The sequence below is a fragment of the Delphinapterus leucas genome, chromosome 3 (genome assembly GCF_059928025.1).
Source record: "Delphinapterus leucas isolate spDelLeu-1000000601 "Yukka" chromosome 3, BTC_Dleu_Yukka2, whole genome shotgun sequence".
NCBI classification, from domain to species: Eukaryota; Metazoa; Chordata; class Mammalia; order Artiodactyla; family Monodontidae; genus Delphinapterus; species Delphinapterus leucas.
In genome coordinates, this window is record NC_143131.1 from 154,771,462 (window position 1) to 154,784,731 (window position 13,270).

Genomic DNA, 13,270 nt, shown 5'->3' on the forward strand with positions numbered 1-13,270 from the left:
GCACAATACCTGTTTGACCATAGGTTCATGAATTGCTTAATAAAAACCACAGAAAAAGGAAAAGTATCAATCTCCCGAGGATTTTAATAGGAACCAGAGTCTCGAAACATAATAAGCAAACTTTCCAGGATACCACCCAAAACCACACAACGGAGCATACAAAGAACTAGGAAAATGTGACAAATTCTCAAGAGAAAAATGCAATCAACAGACCCAGCCCTAAAATAACCCACATGGAGGAATTAGCAGACAAAGCATCCATTACAACCATGCTCCATGAGTTAAAGGTAAATCCTCTTGAAATTAATGGAAAGAAGTTCTTCAGTGAGAAGTACAAACTATGAAAAAGAAGCAAATGGAAAGTTTAGAACTTAACATGCAATATCCAAAAGCAAACATTCACTGGATGGGCTGAATAACAGAACAGAGAAAACAGAGGAAAGATTCAGAAAACTTATGGATCAATAGAAATGGCACAATCTGAAAAACAAAGAGGATACATGACTGAACAAAAATTAAGTCTCAGAGACATGTGAAACAATATTGCAAGTTCTACCTTTTGTGCCGTTGGAGGGTCTGAAGGAAAGGTGCAGAAGAAAATATATGAGGAAAAGAATAGTTGAAAACGTCACTGATTTCGAGACACAGACCTAAGCTCAGAAAGCCTCACCCTGACACACAATCTGATAAAAAAGCCAAGGTGAATAATCTTGAAAGCAGTCAAGGAAACCGACCTGTTATACATCACAGAATGTCAACTTGAAGGACTGTGATTTCTCATCAGAAAACAGAGACCAGAAAAGAATGGAACAACATCTTTAAAGTATTAAAGGAAAAGACCAAACCAGGATATGATATCCTTAAAGCAAGGATATCCTTAAAGACTGAAAGCCAAACAAAAGCCAAAATGAAGTCTGATGGAGATGAGAGAAAACTAAGAGAATTCATCACCAGACAATTTGCTATAAAAACATTACATGAAAGGAACTTCTTCAGGCTGAAGTGAAATGACACAAGAAAGAAGTAAGCTTGCAACTTCAGGAACAAAGGAAGGGCAACAAAAATGGCAAGTATCTGGAAAAATTATCCTCTTACATTATTTTATATATGTATGACTTTTTTTTTTTTTTGGCCACGCCTGCGTGGCCTGCGGGATCTTAGTTCCCCTACCAGGGACTGAAGCCGGGGCCCCAGCAGTGAAAGTGTTGAGTCCTAACCACTGGACCGCCAGGGAGTTCCCTGTATATGTATGAAAAAAGGATACCACAGTCTCAGAGGGTGGCGTTGAAGTCATATAAAGGTGACACATATGACAGCTATAACAAAGAGTGGAAGGTAAAAGAATCTATATGGATGTAAGCCTTCTGAATTTTATTTAATTGGTAAAATATTAACTCTAGACTGTGAAACAATACGTATACATAGTGTTATTCCAAGAACAATTAAAAAATGACAAACTCAAGAAAATTGGATAACCTCAATAGTCCTATATTTAGGAATTGTGGACAAGATAGCTAAAACATTCACATTTGTGTTTTGTGAAAAGTTTTTCTCTTGGTTAACTGCCTAGGAGTGGGTTTTTGGGTCATATGGTAAGTATGGCCCTCTCAGCCAGCCCTGGCCACCACTTCAGGTGTCGCCCCAGCAGGATCTGGATGGTGTGGGCACTTCCGTTCTTAGCGGCTCTCCCCTCCAGTGGCGCCAGGGGAACGCAGAGGCGCTGCTGCCAAAGCTGCCGCCTCTTGTGGGAGCTGCACAGCCAGCAACCTTGCTCCACGTTGCTGGGCGGGGATCCCGTCCAGTACAGTTAGTTACCCCGACAGCACTGGGGCGCGGCCAGGGGAGAAGGGCCAGCTGTCCTGCCAAGAAGCTCATCACCCTCAAGGCAAACACCTCCAGCCCTCAGACCCCCGGGGGATTCAGAAGCGCTAGACGGTCCAGGGGCGCGCATCCTCACCTGTGCGCCCCAGGGCCTGACGTGTACTCTGCGCATGCGCCACCCCTCCCTAAATTGTTGCGCCCCACCAACGCACGCCCATTGTTCGCTCACAGGTTTCAGAGTATAAAAAGGCAACAGGCCAAAGAGAGCGCACTCCACTTTTGGCCAAGTTGGCAGCTGAAGGAGAGTGCTCAGAGCCCAGCTCTGTATCCACGGACCGACCTCACCTAAGTTCTCTAGGAGCAGTTACTTAGGTAGGCCCTGCCCCTCACCCCCGCCCCGGGCACTGGGGGACCAGCACCTGCCAGGAGGGCTCGGCTGCCCCCAGCCCGCTCCCCGCGCCCACCGACTTCCCGTGGCCGGCCCGGGCCACCCAGCTGTCTATGGCCGGCTATCCACTCGCAGGCCAGCCCACAAGTGTCCAGTGACTCTGCATCTGCGCTTTGCCACAGAGTCTCTGAGACCCCATTCTACCATCCCGCAGACGCTGCACTCCTTATGGGGATCCTTATCTCCATCTTCAGGCGAGGCCATCGGAAGAAGGCAGTGATGGGTGCTCGCACCTCCACGACGTCCCGCAGCTCAGTGTCCGCAGTGGACACAGTCACTGCCAGTGTGGCGCAGGGGCAGCCAGTGCCGGCCACGACACCCAGCTGTGTCCCGAACTACAGCACCGAGAAGACGGTGTTGAGGGCCCTGGGAGAGAGGGGGCAAGGGATGGCCAAGCAGGAGGAAGTCCCCACAGTCACAGTGAGGAACGATGACCAGAGAAGCGGCCCCAATGACACCGGGGACGCACGATCTGCATTTAGGCCCCTGGGGGGCTCTTTCTTCGTGCCCAGGTCTGGACCTCTGCAGAGAGACCTCCACGCCAAGTGGGCAGAGGACAGATCCGCCAGGAAACAGCAGACCTCTTGTATGAGCTCCTGCCCCCAAAGAAACGCCATCACGAGCTCATATAGCTCCACCCGAGGTTTCCTGCCAGTGGAAAGAAGGAGGGGTCCCGCTATACCGCAAGGGCTGCCCCAGAAGTCTACAAAGACAGGGGGCGAGGAGGGCCCTCCATCGCCCTCTGCAGCTCCGGTGGTTTACCGGAGGAAAAGCCAGCCTGACAAAAATGCAGAGACAGCAAGAGGGCAGAAAGGACCCTGGAGGGAGGGCTCCCGCACATCTGACAGTCCCAGGCCCCGAAAACGCAGGATTCCTCTGCTGCCGCACCGGCGAGGGGAGCCTCTGAGGCTGCCCCCAGCCCCTGAGCCGGGTTTCCGGGTCACCGCTGAAGACCTAGACTCGGAGAAGCAAGCAGCCTTCCGGCGCATCAACAGTGCGCTGCGGGGTGAGACCTATGCCATCGGGGACCTGGGCATTTCTCCCCAGCATAGGAAACCCATGTGTGTGGACTCTCCTGTCTTCACCCCACAGAACCTCCCTCCCGTCACCAGCCCTACTGCCCCCTCCCCAAGCCTGCCCGTTACGTGTACTGTCAGTTCCAGACCCTCACCCGGCACATCTGCGGGCCTGGCACCCCAGGCCGCTTCTGACCCTGAGGTCACCCCCATGGACACCACTCCACCCTCCCATCCTCTCCTCTTGGGGTCCGCCCCTGGCTCCAGTGGGAGCCTCTTCTCCTCGACCCAGGCCCGGCAGACGCCCCCCAGTGACAGCACATCCTCAGTCACAGTCACCACCAGCTTGCTTGCACTCAGGTCCCGCACCCAAACTCTGAGATTTCCTCTGCAGCCTGGAGCCACTACCCAGCCCATCTCTGGGGCCCCTGATTGGCAGCAGCGAGGAACCACCGCCTGTGGCAGCTCTCCCCAGCATAGGAAGCGGAAAGCTCCAGGCTTTGCCTCTGCTCCAGGCCCCGCAGCTTCGGACGGCCCCGCACAAGCATCTTCTGGGTGTTCATCATTTACAAATTCCACCGTGGGCACCCATGCCAGCACACAGCTGGGTTTTGGGAGCAGAGCGGCTGCCCGAGATCTGAGCTGCATGTTTGCAGCTCTCAGCCTTACAACAGCAACGAGGGGACCCCCGAGCACCACACACAGCAAAGGGGGCAGCGTGGGCCTGAACTCCTGGGGCCCTCCTCACCAGAGCCACCCCATGGTGACCACGGGACCCAGCCCTAAGAAGAAGCCTGGGTTTGGAGGCACTACTGCCTCCATCTTAAGTCACATCCCTGGGGGCCCTGATTGGCAGCAGCGAGGAACCACCGCCTGTGGCAGCTCTCCCCAGCATAGGAAAAGGAAAGCTTCAGCCTTTGCCTCTGCTCCAGGCCCCCCAGCTTCGGGCGGCCCCGCACAAACATCTTCTGTGGGTTCATCATCCACAAGTTCCACCGTGGGCACCCATGCCAGCACACAGCTGGGTTTTGGGAGCAGAGCGGCTGCCCGAGATCTGAGCTGCATGTTTGCAGCTCTCAGTGTTACGGGAGGGCCCATCTTAGGTCACATCCCCGTGGGCGCACCCAGGCAGGGCCCCCCTACTTCCAGCGGAGGGCGCAACCCATGCCCAGCCAAGACTGACTTTAGGGGTGTGTCGGTTCCGGCCTCTACTACTATCAGCCCCAGCTCCGCAGTGGGCACAGCAAGGTGCAGCCTTGCTCTTAGGGCCCCCTCATCACCTGCCAAGCGCTTGGCTGGACAACAAACCGCTGGGCCATCGACCAAGTCATTCTCCTCCGGGTCACGATTCATTACCTTGGGGTTTAAGAGGAGGAAGTTGGCCTGAGCCAATAATTTTGTGGCGAGGCCATCAGTGTCCACCTCCTCCCAGGCTGGGCTTCGTGTGGACCCTGTTTCGATGTGAAACTTATAATAAAGCTTTGTTCTTGTTCTTTTGCATAATCCTCACGTGTCTGTGATCTGTAGATCAAGTGGGAAAAGCACTGGCTTGTATGAGTGGTAACATGGAAAGCCAGACCTGTTTACAGTTTCCTGTGACCCTGCTCATGGGTTGTGAAGAGTAGCACAACAAGATGGCTACAAGGGCCCTATATTAAAAGTGTGTTTTGAGTTTAAACGATGCAGCCCGGAATAAAATGGGCCCAGAGGGAGGGGTAAACAGGGAGGGTCATCCTTGTCTGTTGTAATTGCTGCTTCCCACCCACCTCTCTGGCCTGGAGGGGGCTGGGTCATCCCGAGCACACACCAGCCGCCCATACTCTACATGTTTAGTATTTTCTAATGTAGCAGTTTCTTTGACTTTTTTTGTTTTGCTTTAATAAGTCTTAGGCAAATCATTTACATGCACATCTCACTCAGAGAGTATATGTCCATACAACCTAAAGCAATCTACAGATCCAGTGCAATCCCTATCAAAATTCCAATGACATTTTTTATATAAATAGGAAGAACAATCCTAAAATTGGTATGGAACTGCAATAGACTTCAAAAGCCACAGCAATCCTGAGAAAGAAGAACAAAGCTGGAGGCAACACTTTTCCTGATTTCAAATTATACTACAAAGCTAGAGTAATCAAAATAGTATGGTACTGGCATGAAAACAGACACATACACCAATGCAACAGAATCAAGAGCCGAGAAATAAATCCACACACATACAGGCAACTAATTGACAGGGATCCAAGAATACTGAACAGGGAAAAGATAGTCTCTTCAGTAAATGGTGTTGGGAAAACTGGATACCCACATGCAAAACAAAGAAAGTGGACCCCTATCTTACACCATTTGTAAAAATTAACTTGAAATGGATTAAAGACTTAAATGTAAGACCTGAAACTGTAAAACTCCTAGAAGAGAACATAAAGAGAAAGCTCTTTAACATTGGTCTTGGTGATGATTTTTTGGGTATGACAACAAAACCACAAGCAACAAAAACAAAAAGCAACCAATGGGACTACATCAAACTAAAAAGCTCCTGCAGAGCAAAAGAAACAATCAACAAAATGAAAAGGCAACCTAGGAATGGGAAAAAATATTTGCAAACCACATGTATGATAAGAGGTTAATATCCAAAATCTATAAGGAATTCAAACAACTCCATAGCAAAAAACAAACAAACAAACAAACCAAAACAAATAACCTGATTCTAAAATTGGCAAAGCAGGGGACTTCCCTGGTGGTCCAGTGGTTAAGACTCCACACTTCCACTGCAGGGGGCATGGGTTTGATCCCTGGTCAGGGAATTAAGGCCCGCATGTCATGCAGTGTGGGTAAAAAAATAAAATAAAATAGGCAAATCAAGACTAGGAAACAACTAAGTGTCCAACAGGTGAATGGATAAAGAAAATGTGACATATAGATATAGATAGATAGATAGATATAGATAGATAATGGAATTTTATTCAGCCACATGAAAAGAAGGAAATCTGCCATTTGTGACAACACAGATAGACCTTGAGGGCATTATGCTAAGTGCATTAAGTTTGAGGGCGAAACATAAATACTGTATGAGATCACTTATATGTGGAATCTTTAAAAGCAAAGAAGAAACAACTCACAGATACATAGAATAGACTGGTTGCCAGAGGTGGGAGGTGGGTGAAATAGCTGAAGGTGGACCAAAGGTACAAACTTCAAGTTATAAGATAAATAAGTCCTGGGGATGTCATGTATAGTGTAGTGACTATAGCTAACAATATTGCTGTGTATATGAAAGTTGCTAAGAGAGTAGATCTTAAAAGCTCTCATCACAAGAAAAAAATAATTTGTTACTGTGAGTGGTGATGTATGAAAAGCCATGGAAGAAGCTTAAATGCATATTGCTAGTTGAAAGAAACCAGTCTGAAAAGACTACACACTGGATGATTCCAACCATATGACATTCTGGGAAAGGCAAAACTATGAAAACAAGAGGACATGTGGCCCCAGTGGACACCACTGTCTCTCCTTTCAGGAGCCTCCAGGTGCTGGAGACCTTCCCCCCTGAGATCCAGGTCTTCATGAAGGACTCCAGTGGCCAGGGCAAGACTTACACCATTGACCCTGATGACTCCATCCACGACTTGAAAGAGAAGATTGAAGAGGCTGGAGGACCTTACATGGAGGATCAGATACTCAGGTTCCGGGGCCAGAAACTGTGGAATCAATAGCTTCTCAGACTGCACATCAAGGATTGTGACACCATCATGCTCGTTAAGAGAGGCCCCACATCCTCACGAGTGCCAAGATCAGGCTGTTCATTTTGTAGACTTCTATGGTCATGTCCCCCTAGCTCACCCCTTTCTACCCAGACCACTGTGCTCTTTCTGAAGCATAAATAGAAACAGAATCCTCCCCTGCTTAAAATTCTCCAATGGCTCCTATTACCTACAGAATCAAGTTGAAGTTCCTTTGCTTGGCATTCAGGGTTCTTGACCATTTAGCTCTTGCTGACCTCTCAGTCTCTCCTCGTCACTCTCAAAACATACCAGACGTGGCCAAACACTTGCAATTCCAGAACACTGAATGCTGGCTCACAACTCCATGACTTTGAGTCAGCTTTCCTTCTCCCCCATGTTGTCACCTTTCAAAGCTCAAACCTCTAAGTTATTGATTCTCAAAAGTAAGGACCCCAGACCAGCAGAATCAACATCATCTGGAACCTCTTTGAAATAAAACTTCTCAGCAACTAGCCCAGAATTACCTGAGTTAGGTTCTCTGGTAGTGAGACTCAGCAATCTGTGTCTTAACAAGCCTTCCAAGTAATTCTGAGCAAATATGGAAGTTCCAGGGAGTTAACACCCCAGGGGGTAAGCCTTGGCGCATTGAAAGACAGGAACCAGTGAGTGCAGCGAGTGCATACTCCCCTCCTCCACCTCTCAGGTGGATAATTTTGAGGCACGTTCTGCATTGCTCCTTAGAGGGTCCCCAGTGGGATCAAAGCTCAGCTGCCCACAGTAGTGATCAATTTCATGATATTTCTTGGACTGTTTTTTCCTCCTTCTCAATCCCCCACACCTGTCCCTTGGGATCATTTCCCAAAACAAGTCTCATGCAACTCCTTGTCTCAGGCTCTGCATTTGGAGGAACACAAGCTAAGAGAAAACCCATCTTTATGTATCTTCCTCTTCCTAAAACCCAGCCCACACCCTTCCTAACTACTAGCTCTTCCCCCACCGCCATAGAAATGTGCCCAACTACGTGGCATTTCTACAAACCATAAAACCAATACACAATCGACTGCATGTTCCCTTTTTTTTTTTTTTTTTTTTGCGGTACGCGGACCTCTCACTGTTGTGGCCTCTCCTGTTGCAGAGCACAGGCTCCGGACGCGCAGTCTCAGTGGCCATGGCTCACGGGCCTAGCCGCTCAGCGGCGTGTAGGATCTTCCCAGACCGGGGCACGAACCCATGTCCCCTGCATCGGCAGGCGGACTCCTAAACACTGCGCCATTAGGGAAGCCCCATGTTCCCTTTTTAAATCGTTTTTTTTTTTTCCTTATTTTGGCCACTCTGCAAGGCCTGCAGGTTCCTAAATACCAGACCAGGGATTGAACCCTGGTCCCTGGCAGTGAAAGCCCAGAGTCCCAACCGCTGGACTGCCAGGGAATTCCCCCTTTCGAAATCTTGAAAGCTGCTGAACTCCCAGATATCTCATGAAAATGAATAATGAAATGAATCAAAACTAATATGTAAAGTCTATTGAGCAAAGTGGTGGCTACCAGTGGGGAGAGGCAAAATAGGAGGACGGGATTAAGAGGTACAAACTACTGTGTATAAAATAGATAAGCTACAAGGACATATTGTACAGCACAGGGAATAGAGCCAATATATTATAATAACTTTAGTTTTTCAAAGGTTTATTATTTATTTAATTTATTTTTGGCTGCATTGGGTCTTAGTTGCGAGACGCAGGATCTTCACTGAGGCGTGCGGGATCTTTCATTGCAGGACGTGGGCTCTTCGTTGTGGTGTGGAGGTTTCTCTCTAGTTGTGGCCTGCATGCTTCAGGGCACATGGGCTCAGTAGTTGTGGCACGCGGGCTTAGTTGCCCTGCCGCCTGTAGGATCTTAGTTCCCCGACCAGGGATCAGACCTGTGTCCCCTGAATTGGAAGGCAGATTCTTTACCACTGGATCACCAGGGAAGTGCCTATAATAACTTCAAATGGAGTACAACCTGTAAAAATATTGAATAACTATGTTGTACACCTGAAACCGATATAGTGTTGTAAATCAATTATACTTCAAAAAAAGTTTTAAACTAAGATGTAAGGTCTGAATGTTTGAATAACTTTTGTTTGAATAACTTTTATATTGCCTTGAAGCTCATTATCTGTCATTATAAACATAGGACAAATGTTTGGAATCTCACTTTATTGTTGACTTTGGTTTGCGAAATTGCCACTGCTATTTAAACAGTTATAATATAGGACTGTTTAAGGACCAGGCACTACCAAACTTTGAAAATATGGAGACTTTTAGAATTTATGTAATTAAAAATGTGATTCTTTCCGTTTGGGGTTAGCCAGTTGGAAAGTTTAAATTGAAACGTGTCATGATTGAGGGTTTTTTTTTTCCCCCAAATGGTATTTAAGACAACAAACACCCTCCACCCCACCACTTCCTCCAGCTAACACCTGGTCTTTCTCCTCCCTTTCACGACAAAGTTCTTGAAAGTGTTATCTACACTCCTGGTCTCCATCCTCCTCACCCAACTTACTCTTCAACCCCGCACCTAAAATCTGGCTTCTGCTCCCAGCTCTCCCTTACATTTCACCCACAATGATCACCAGTAGCCTCTTGGGTGCTTCTCAGACCTATATTCCTGAACTTATCGGAAGCATTAGGCAATGTGGACAACTTTTTTAAGCTCTCTGGCTTAAACAGCTACACTTGTAGACCTCCCCACTTCCCACTCCTCCTTTTAACTTCCTCCCTTTGTTAACAGTACCCTCCATCCATTACCCAGGTACCCAAGCCAGAGAGCTGATAGCCATCCTGTCTTTTCCCTCACCTCCTACCTGTAGTCACCAAGTCCTGTTCACCCTCCCCCCAAGGTAGACCTAGAATCCCATCCCTTCTCCGGCCAAGTCCGGGTCACCTTCCCTCTCACCTGGATCACTGTACAGTGTCCTGACACGTTTCCCTACATATCTACCCCTGGCCCCTGCAATCCATCCTCCCCACAGAAGCAGCCAGACCAATCTTTCCAGAATGGTCATTTCACCTCTGGTCGCTCCTCTGATTTGCCACTGCCCTCAGGACAAAGTCAGCGCAGATTCACCTGATATGTGACCCAGTGGATCACTTTCTCTTTCCTAGAACAATGTTTCCACTTGGCTATCAAAACACACTGCTGATTTTTCTTCCACCTCCCTGGCTACTCCTTCGCATTCTTGTTTGCCGGATGCTTGCCTCTCCCCAATCACTTAATACTATTAAGTGTTTCAGGGCCCAGTCACTGGTCCTTTTCTTGTCTTGCTCTATACTCACTCCCTTGGTGAACCCATCCAGCCTCATGGCTTTAAATATATCTATGCTGGTAATTTGTATCTCAACCCCAGACTTCGTCCCTGAAATCCAGACTCAAATATGCAACTCCCTAGCCAACTTGGATCTCTCTCACTAGACACTCAAGTTTGCTTCCAAAGCCGAGCTCCCGACCTTCATGCCTACACTGTGCCCTGGCCCAGTCTTTCCCTTCTCAGTTAAGGACAATTCCATCCTTCCAGTGCTAAGGCCAAAAGCCTTAGAGTGGTCCTTGACTCTAATTTTTCTCTCACATCACACTCTATCCTTTAGCAAGACCTGTTTATACTCAAAATATAGCCAGTGAAATGATATGAGGTCTGGGATTCACTTCCAAATAATACAGGAGGGGAGATGTGGATGGAGATATCATTGAAACAAGATTGTCTGTAGGTTGGGACTTCCCTGGTGGTCCAGTGGTTAGGACTCTGTGCTTCTACTGCAGGGGGCATGGGTTCAATCCCTGGTTGGGGAACTAAGATCCCGCGTGCCGGGTGGCCAATAAAAATAAAAATGGGCAGAAGACCTGAATAAACATTTGAAAAACTGTCTACAGGTTGATAATTGTTGAAGATGGGGGATGGTACATGGAGGTTCATTGTATTATTCTACTTTTGTTCCTGTTTGAAATTTTCCATAATAAGAAAATTGAATCATACCACTTCTCCCTACCTTTCACTGCTACCATTCTGATCCAAGGCGCCACATCTCTTGCCTGGACTGTTGTAGTAGCTTCTTAACTGAATTCCTGCTTCTGCTCTCACCTCCACTCCCCACCCTCTGCTTTTAATCCAATCTTCCCACGAACAGCCAGTGTGATACCGTTAAAATGAAAGTCCATCCATGTCCCTCTTCTGCTTGGAACTCCCCAGTGGTTCCCCATTTCAATCAGAGTAAAAGCCAAAGTCTTAGTAGTCTTCAAGATCCTACACAATTTGCCCCCTACACTTGTACTCAAACCTCATCCCCTCCCACTCTCCCCCTTTGATCATTCCATTCCAGTCACACTGCTATTCCTCAATCCCACCAGGCATACTGCCGCCACAGGGCCTTTGCACTTGCTGTTCCTTCTCCCATTCTTCTTTAATTTTTTTAATTTATTTTATTTTTTTTTAATTTTTGGCTGAGCCGGCTCTCAGTCACGGCACACGGGATCTTTCGTTGGGGCGTGTGGACTTCTTAGTTGCCGCATACAGACTCTTAGCTGCGGCATGCGTGTGGAATTTAGTTCCCCGATCGGGGATCGAACCTGGGCCCCCTGCATTGGGAGAGTGGAGTCTTACCCACTGGACCACCAGGGAAGTCCCACTTTCTCTCATTCTTCCCTCTGACATACATACCGCTCACTCTTCGCCTCCTTCATGTCTTTGCTCAAATGTCTCCTTTTCAGACCTTCCCTAGCCACCTTTCTTGAGACTGAACCCCTGAACATTGCCACTTCTCACCCCCCCCACACACGTAGTCAGTATCTTTTAACCTCTTTCCCTGCTTTATTTTCCTGATTAGCACTTATCACCGTCTTAATTATTATAATGTTACTTATTTATCCTGTTTATTATCTGTCTCCACCATTAGAGGGTTAGCTCTCTGCAGTCCGAGAATTTTGCCTATTCACTGCCGTATCCCCAGGACACCTGCCTGGCACATAGCAGGCACGCAACAAATGTTTGTTGAATGAATGAATGAATGGCATTCCGAGTTTCAATCCCTGCCCACCTGTCCAGGCACAGCTCTCACCTCTCCCCTCCCTGCCCTCCATGCCAACGTGGATCTGACAGCCGAGTCCTGGCACATACCAGGATGATTCACACTTCTCAGCCTTATCCTGTCTTGTGCCCTCTGTCTCCTGGCCGCGTTCCCAGTCTTTTAAGACTCATCTCAAGCAGGTGTTCACTGACACCACAGGTGACCCCAAAGAAACTCTTCTGCCTGAATTTCCACCAAGTTTCTGTGCCCTCTTTTCTCCTAGTACACAGGACACTGGACTCTCTGTGTCTCCTGCGTCTCCCCCACTGCTCTGGGAGCCCCTGGGGCAGGAACCACGTCTTACATTGTCTTCTTAGCACAATGTCTGGCACCCAGCCAGCACTCAATAGATGTCCAGTGAACGAATAACAATACTTGCATTTACTTAATGTTTTCTCTGCTAAATGTTCTCTTGCTTAATCCACACAACCTATGGGGTAGGTATTATTCTTAGACCCATTTTAAGGATAATTTCTGTGAGGGTCAGAGAGGTTAAGAGTCTGGCAAAGGGCAGACTGGAATTCCAGAGTTTGTTCTGCGGAACCCTAGAATTCCCACTGTTCAGCCCAACCTCCAGCGAGTGCCTGCTCTTACTGAGCCTGTTTTGGGTGACAAGGTTGTGGGGATGGGATTGGTGGATACCATCCAGCTCCCATCTCCTGGGGGAGTTGCCTTTCCCAGAGCCATCCTCAAGCCAGTTTCAGTTTCCAAGTTGTAAAAGGAAAATTAAGAGGTGAGAAATGAAACCTACAGCAGAAAGGGTGACTAAAAGCCCCGCCTGTTAATGTGGTTTCACCCAGTGTCCCTCGATACCCCAGCTGCAGTGAATGGCCTCCAGGAAGAGGATCCCCTGGTCAGCCAGACACCCCTTGTTTCCTCTGCACTCTGGTCCTTTATTCCACAGGGTGCTGGAGGTCAGCTGAGGAGGAGTCCCCTTAAAGAAGAGTGTGTGTGCCAGGAGCTGGGTAGGTGTGTGGGTATATATCTAGCCACCAGTGGTACTCTCAAGACAGAGATGGCAGTGCCCCCGAAGCTCTTTGTCACCCCAGCTTCCAGGCTGAACTCCTTCGTGGCTCACTGCCTGCATCCCAGCCAGAAGTGGAAAAAAGAGGTGTTGGAGACTGTGCAGGCTGTGGAGCAGTTCCTGAGGGAGCAGAGCTTCCAGGGGGAG